The sequence below is a fragment of the Papaver somniferum genome, unplaced genomic scaffold (assembly GCF_003573695.1).
Source record: "Papaver somniferum cultivar HN1 unplaced genomic scaffold, ASM357369v1 unplaced-scaffold_125, whole genome shotgun sequence".
Lineage (NCBI taxonomy): Eukaryota > Viridiplantae > Streptophyta > Magnoliopsida > Ranunculales > Papaveraceae > Papaver > Papaver somniferum.
Genome location: NW_020621603.1, coordinates 16,358,543 through 16,367,595, shown reverse-complemented (window position 1 = coordinate 16,367,595; position 9,053 = coordinate 16,358,543).

Genomic DNA, 9,053 nt, shown 5'->3' with positions numbered 1-9,053 from the left:
CGTGAAGTCTAATGCTCAACTACACTTTCTTCCTAATCCGAGACTTAGCTATGAGTAGACTAGAAATCAAGACTTACAGTTTTGGAAACTAAACTTGACAACAAGCTTGGGATAGAAACACTTGCGAGTTCGACCGAGTAGTGTTCTAACAATCTCCCCCTTTATCAATTTTAGTGACAAAACTATCAATACATATGAAATACAAAATAAATAAACTTTGTAGCTCTCATTCCAAATGCTTGATTTCCTTGGTTCTTCAACATTACTCGAAATCTTCGTCACCTCCAAGTACTCCAGTGATTCTGAATGTGTTCAACTCAGCATCATAGTTGTTGAATATCCATAGCCATAACAACGAGAAAACAGAATCTCTCAAGCATTGTTATACAGTGTCATAATATTATTACACAACATCAAAGTCCAATTGTATCACAACTTTGACAACAATACTATGGTGATATGTATCACTCCCCCGTAGTTAATACTTCATCTCACAGAAAACCACTCCCACTTACATAATGATCCGTAAACCATATGTACTTGTAGTGTGAACTACACATTAATTCTCCACCTTTTTGTTAATAAAAATTGGCAAAGGTATGAAAACTAGTGGGATCCTAATGAAATTTCCATAGAGATAATTCATGACCAAAATAGTACATATCAACTTTGTTTAGATTGCAATCATATAGCCGAAACTAAATGCCTTCGTCAAGGAGTTACTAAAGATACAAGAAAACTCCTATAATATTCCACAGACGCACTCCCCCACAAAGATTTGGCAATTAATCACAAGTTCAATTAAGAACTCTCCCCCATAAAATGTCAGTCCCGAAAGAACAACATGAGTGACCTTACTTTCACAAGAAAAGAAGGATTTCTTTAGACATTAAAAAATCACATGAAACATGAATTTGTATCCAAAATACTTAATTAAATTAACCACAAGAGAACCCATGATTAATTTAATCGGAAATGCTCACATAAGAAAACTTACGAAGCCGCACAATATTTTCATAAAGATGTGGATCAGGGAAAGACCAATATTGCGGAATATTCAAAGATTCATTTTATTTTTCATCAATATTTGCATAGAGACATGTAATAGACTTAATCTTTGTAGACAAAAGTTCATCCTATCTTCCATCAATATTTGCATAATGACATAATATGCTTAACTTTTTTGTCAAAAATTCATTCAGTCTTTTATCAATATTTGCATAGTCACATATGAAAGACTTAAGACATATATGGGACAATCATAGTTCACGGACACAAACACACATATCTCATAACAAGTTGCAATATATGAAACCATAAAGATTAGTACTGCAAAATCATCTCCCAAATAAACTTTACAATTTAAATAAATAAATGTAAAAACATTGCAAGATGAAATCGTTGGAAATAGATACGTGTACACACAATAATGGCTATTCCAAACCCTAGTTATCCTTCTTAAAACACAAGAATAAATTCTCATAAGAAGTTTCCTAGACAATGAGGCCTCTAAAAAATTCTTTATCGTCCCCGAACTCCTTGTCATCAACAACCATGGGAACATAAGGTTCATGAAGAATGGAGTCAATTCCAACAAACCTTCTAGACTGATGCCGAACCAGGGCCTTCTGAATTTCGAGAGCCCTAAAAACAATATCCTTTATTTCCTGAATCTCCTTTCTTGTTTTCTTCAAATCTTCAAGAACCCTAGAAAACTTCTGTATACTAGAAGGAATAGCTCTTAGTTTTCTCACATTCTTCCTTTTTCTTTTCAAAGTTGAAGGTACAAGAGATTTATCTTTTTCCTTCATGATTGATGGATTAACAATCATGTTAACAACTTTTCCATCAGAAGACATAATGCTTGGATTTTCCATACCAGTATGAGATCATGAAAAGAATTCAAAAATCAGACTCAACAATCAATCTTGTGATAAAAAGAGTTTTCAGAGAAGGAAAAGGGAATGTAGGGTTACGAGACCTTTATACACTAAAAAATATTCACATACGCACAACTCACAACCCTAAAGAAGGCAGAATTGTCGATATAAACCCTCTGTTATTGTTCAAATTGAGTATACCCCTTTCAATATCAGTTAGATATGAAAGGACGGAAGAATCCCAAAACCGTGAAAACAAGACCAAAAAGAAGAAACAAAACAAGAAAAATTCTTTTTCTCTTTTTCTAAAGCCTGAAGTGTGCAAACCCTTATCTCTTGTAAACTAGGCACATGAGACAAGATACACTGTTAGAGCACTTCTCGGTTGAACCCACCAAGTGTTAGTATGTCAAGATTGGTTGTCATATTTAGTTCCAAAACTCAAGTCGCTTAATATGTAAACTACAGTCAACTTTGATAGGTTAGACTAGAAATGATTGAAGTATTGTGCTCCAGTTACTCACAAAGATCTGAAAATGGATTGAAGACAACAAAGACATTTTCCTTCAGCTTGAGGTTAGTAACTACAACTTGACTTGTTCCATTTATATCTTGTGTCTTTCAAATATTTTAGATTGAAAACATAACATGCGAAGCTATATTAATATAATCAAAGAGTTAGGGAATACAATACGAGGTTTATTGCTTAACCATTAAACTTTATAGATAAGACATCGACATAATCGTTTGAATGCTATTGTGATTATGTATGGGTATGAGGTGAGGATTTCATCCTAGGAAACAATGTTTTTACGTGTGTTTTAAGGAAGTAAATTCATGAACTTGTTTTGTGAATCGAAAAGGAAATTGCCAGGCATTATTGATATTGTTATTCATTGCATATCTTTTGAACAACCAATATCTGTGATTAGTATAATCGCTCATGACTTATTTGTGTTCTTGATAATACAATTCATAAAGGCCTGACTTATGTATTGGTATGACTTTTATTAGTGAAACCGATCTTAAGTAATCACATGAGATGGTATGATCGAGTTTGTGATTTTGTAAGACCGACTCTGGGTAAAGGGGAATCGATCCTAGTAAGAGGTGAAACACGTCACAAAGGGGAATCGATCCTTGTATGAGGTGCAACAAGTTTTTAGCAGAAAGGGGAACCAATCCTATGGACATGTGAAACACGTTTTTAGGCAAATGGGAACCGATTCTATGGACATGTGCAACACATTCAAGTTAGATATCATATATATGTGGAGAACCGATCCTAGTACGTATTCAACCGAATTTTGGAAAGCTAGTGTACATATGCACAATACTCACATGGAGGTAGAACTGAATCTTTTTTTGATAGAACCGTTAAACCCATGATTTGTGATTGAGTGTTCTTGATCAATTACATAGTTATTGAAAGTCATATGAACCAATTATAAACTTATTTGGAAGTGTGGCAAATTGGTTTCAAGGTTGCAAGTATGAAAGAGGACTTACAAAGTAAGGATGTCGACACACTTTGTACACAGGAAGTAATGTTTATCTTTAGTTGTTCAAAGTTATTCCTTAGTAGCTAAAGAAAGAAAATCCTGGGATCGAAACATAAATGAGTTAAGAATCTTTTAATTAAGGTCTTAATTTTATTTTATGAAAATGAGAATTAATAATGTGCATTTACTAGTTAAAGGTTTTCCAAAGAGATTTTCGGTCATTATTTTGGACAGAGCATTTCCATGAATTATGGAAACCGAATTTGGAATTACATTGCATATCTTGAGAATATTTTCGGTTTTGGAAATTCCTTGGTGTCCAGACTTCCTTGTCTATAAATACTTGAAGTTTTCATTTCTAGCAAACTAATCCTTCGTGACAGCAAACTTCCTCAGTTATGTTGTTACTGGTGAAGCCGCCTATTCAAAGAGAAGAGTAACATAATTAGGCGAAATCTCTTATGGACGCTCAGTTTAAAGTCTTATTTGGGATTGAGAAGCTCTATTAGTACCGTTGGTGGGAAACTAGATGATTGCATTGTTATTTTAGTTTTCGATTATTGATTTGATTGACTAACGGTTGTTGAATATTTGATTGCACCTAGTTTGTTTATCTTAAGAACCTTCTCTTCTGATATAAGGCTCACTCAAACTAGATCAAGGATTTAACGTTTCTACGAATCTAAGTTTTTCTAGATCCTTAAGATAGATTCATTGATTTACCATTGTTAACAGACTCCGTTTTGTGCGACAAACCAATAAGGAATCAAGTCTGTTTTTGCAGGTTGTTACTTTGAAGATTAATTAGAAGATTGAAGACTTTGAAGATTTGAAGAATAGGTTGTTTTGGATCATTAAGAAGATATACTAGATCTAGTCCTAAAGAGAACGTTTGTTCTGCTAGGATATTGGGTATCAAATATCTATTGAGAACCTCAGTTCTGCTACTTATTATCAAAACAAGAATACTGTTGAAGCTGAGTAACTAGGATTTTAGTTTACTTAGTAGTGTCTACACGAAGTTGCATGTTTACTTTTCGTAGAGTCTTAATTCATTGAGTATTCAAATCTGGACTAGGTCTCGGGGTTTTTCTACAAGATTGTAGTTTTCCTCGTTAAAAAAATTCTGGTGTGTGCTTTACTTTATTTCTGCATTATAATTGTTTTTATATTATAATTAAAGTAAATACACTTGTATGTTAATTAAGCACTTGATATTTATCTTATAAGATTTTACTATTATCAAGTGAACACTTTGTTGTTGTATTGTCTCGATTTCATATCCTTAGACGATCACACAAAGTGTATTGTATTTCTCCACTTTACTTTGATATTCACACATTGTTAGGCCAGTCCAGACTAACCCTACTTCAAGTGAACATTGTGTTGAAATATTCCTTGAGTGATTGTATCTCCAAGAGGTTTATACATAGTGGGTCTTGTATTGGTTGTGATTAAAATAAAAGATTGTGGTGTATTTGGATACCCTCGTCTTTTCAATTGGTGTCAGAGCGGGAAAACACGAAAATATCTAACAATCTGTGTTTGACGTGATCCAACCTATAAGCTTTAAATCAAATGGTTGATTCAGTTAACGTACCTCCAGGATTTGATGGCTCAAACTATCTATCGTGGAAAATGGCTATGCAGTCTTTTCTTCAATCTCATGACTTTAACTCTTGGGTTTTAGTTATTTATGGGTATGAACACCCAAAAGTACTGGTCAACAACTCAACCACTGTGTTTAGACTAAAGGAATTGAATGAATTCAATAATGAAGAAAACTTGCTTTCGAAGCAAAATTCCTATGGATTGAACGCCATTATCCATGCTGTAACTCGAGACCTCCATCATCATGTAACCAGGTGTAAAACATCAAAGGAGGTCCGTGATATTATTAATATCGTATTTGAAGGGAATGCCTCTGAAAAAGAAGCTAGGCTTCTAACCCTATCTTCTAAATGGGAAAACCTTCGTATGGATGAAGACGATACCTTTGATGAATTTGATCAAAAACTTTCTGAAATAGTGAATGCCTTTTATTCTTTAGGAAAAACTATTTCAGATAAAGATATTGTGTGTAAAACTCTAAAGTCTTTACCAACAAGATACGAATCTAAAAAGCATGCCATCATGGAAGCAAATCATCTTTCCAGATTATCTAGAAGCGCTCTAGTTGGTAAACTAAAGATCTTTGACCTTGAATACCAATTCAAGAATGAAGAGGGTATTACCCTTAAAGCTGTAACTAAGACTTGTTCTTCGGATACAAAAACTGAGAATTGTAGTGTCGATACGACTGCATGACAATTTAGGAAGTTATTAAGACAAAATAAAATGAGTTCTTCTCCTTATCAAAAATCACAAAAATGTGTAGAGAATAGAAAACAAAAAAATTGTGATAGCTCTAATTGTTCCAAGGATCAAGATAAAAAAGCTTTCCATGCAACTGTTGAATGCACACATGAAAAGGATACTGAAGTAACTTTAGAGTCAAAGGCACTTGAATGTGATAAACTTTGCAAAGAGAATGAAAGTCTTAAAAGGGAACTTGATATTCTATATAAGGATATTGACCGTGTAAACAATGGTCAAACTTATCTTGAAGTCTTAGAAGAATACAAAAAACAAAAAGGTGATGATCGAGAAGCTCCAGAACCAAAGGTGATAGACACATTTTTTGTGTCTGAATTTTCCTCAATGTCTGTTTTGTTGGTACTCGATTTTGTACTTATCATGGTGTTTTGTGAGTTTGTAGGTATTTTTGGGAAATAAACATTTTTGGAAAAATCGGCTCGAAAAATCATGCGGAGCACCCCGGAGGACATTTGCTATGTGGGCTCTCTACTTCGGTTAAGGGCACCTCAGTGGGCATCTAGATATTCACACCCCTGGTTTGGTTAGGGGGACACCATCTTCACCATTTCAAATTGCTGGTTTTGGTGGGAAAAACAACTCTCAACTGGCAGAATTAGGGTTGACCATTTGAGGTTGTTGCGGTGAGACTAGAGGGCTGAAATTGATTGGGTATGTTTCTATGGGATAGACATGGATGGTAGAGGTGTTGGATTTCATCCAGTTTGGATGGAATTTCCGCGAGAAGAAAACAAGGCAACACATACACCGAAGGAGATATTCACAAGATTTCACGAGCAGCACAGGATTTTGCACGTGTTTGGAAGGCCCCTAACAACTATTTGGAGTGTGAAGGATTTAATTATGACAATCTGGCAGCTTCAGAAAGCATGGAGAAATCAAAAATAAAAAATGTTTCCTAAACTGGTCGTGAAGAATAATGTCGAGTAATGGAGAATTCTATGAAGTTATTGCGTGATATTTCGAGGCCGTTGGGTTATAAATAGTTGATGGGATAGCAGAGAGGAGGGATAGAGAGAATTGGGAGAGTTTAGATCATCACAGAGGCGTAAAATCGATTACCATGAAAATTGTTTCTGCTGTAGTGAAGAACACGAAGAACGTAAGACTCACGGTGACAGTCGTTTATACTACAATGTCAGTGACAATTTATATTTATCGTTCTTTGTAACAGTTCGGTTTGTAACACTTATAACTGTTGCAAACCCGGTTTTTAATAGTTTTTCTCCATTTCATCATTTGTACACCACCTTTGATCAATAAAAATGAATTTTGAGCGTGCTTCCAACATGATGATGAGCTAATTCTCGCGTGACTGAGGCAACGGAGGAAACTATTCGTTCGTGCTTGATTGGTAATTTCTTTTACAATTTCTTTAATTATTTATTTTATTTAATTCACTAGGATCAACATAAAGATAAAATTGGTTTTCTTAATTAGTTGTGAATCAATTCGATGTGTTATGCTTAGAATCAATTCTTTGATAATTCATTCTTAGGGATTACAATTTAATATTTGGACACCTTATAGATTAATAGTGAATTAATGAGAAAAAATAGCTTAATAACATAACATAAAGAATAAGATTAATCAAATTACATACTTTTGGCTGGTAACCTAGCAATAAGCTGGGATCCAACTCCTTTTTGAATAGCAATACCTAATCTATGAAAAATAAATCTACCAACACCACTACTAGCGTCATTACTAACTAAGCAGTTCTTCAGACGCTTAATAATAATTTCAGAAATATCATTATAAATCAATCAACTAGAAAGAATAGTGGAATTCGGAGCCTTGGTCTATTTTAATATCTTGAAATCAAATTTTGAATTAAGACTTGTTTATTTTTAAGTTTCATTAAGTCTAAAACTATTGCTTTCACAAGTCTTGAACGAATCATCTTACAACAACATCATTCAAAAATACCATCAATTTTTGGCGCGGCCGACGGGGACTTGTCTTTAGGCTAGAGTTTTTTTTTTTTTTTAGGTTTTTATTTATTTGTTCTACTTTACGTTTTTGGGTTTTTGTCTTTTTACTACAGATTTTGGAATTTGGAGCGAAAGAAAAAGTTTCCAAATCTTTTGGTGAATACTTAAAGAGTTGGAGTTAAAGACAAAGCGAAAAGAGCGAAAGAAAATTAAAAAAAAAAGAGAAAATTTTTATTAGATTTTGTTTTTATTTTTTAGATTCTTTAGTTTTTAGAAATTTTTTTAGGATATTCTCTATTTTTGTAATTTTCTTTTTATTTTTGCATTTTCTTTTTTGGACTTTGGACTTGGACTTGGACATTTGGACATTCTTTTATTTTTAAACCCTACGGAAGGGTAGTATATTAAATATTAAATTGTTTGCAGAGAAGGACGGCAATTACGATATTTCCTCGGCCCCTCGGGTTCGTACATGACATAGGAGTCGTGGCCTGAGTCGACTACAACGGTTCATCCCCCGACTGGAAAGGGAGGTAAGTTTGTCGAAACACTCGCGAATCCCCTGTCAGCGGGTTACTGTCTTCCTTCGTGTGAATATATGTTGAGGACTGAAAACGATTTAATTTTCTAGTAAAGGGTAATGACTATCCATACAAGATAAGGGTTAGGATTTCATCACCGTTCACTTCTTGCCCGCTTTAGGAAAACGATACCTAACGCGAACCCAAGCCTAAAATACTGACTAGAACGAGACCGATAGGGTAACGAGCTTATAGGAAAGTTGTTCAAAAGGATTGTATTGGGTATTTTGTTAGCCTAGCTCAAAGTTCAGGAAGATTACTGGAAGTCGATTAGAGCCGCCTTGTAACCCAGGGAAGCGTTGCCAAAGAGGCGGGGGTATCAAAGCTCCTCAAAGATTATCTCGCTTCTCTACGACTTACTTTATTCGGATCGCCCTACGAGGTTTGCTAAATTGTACCTAGTTTCCTCTTGGAGTAATAGAAGCTGGTCTGGAAACAATCTAAGTGGAGCCATCATGCTTTTTGTTTGCTAGAAATCAGTAGGTTTGTTGTGGTGGAGTCAGCCTTGTTTGTGTTTGCATAGCACTTCCCTTCCTTTTAGGACTTTTCTTTTTAATTTTGTTTTTCTAGTGTATGCCCGAGGTTATTAGAGAGCGTGCTTGGAAAAGAGACAATCTAGGTCGATTGATTAGTGAAAAACCTAGTAATTCTTCCTGTGGAAGTGGGGAGCTCGAAGACTCTTCTTTTGAGAGCCCCATTTTTGGAAACTTCGGTTTTGAGAATCTGTCTCTTTGTGAGGAAAGTACCCCTAGTTTTTCAGTTGTGCCAGCAATGGCTACT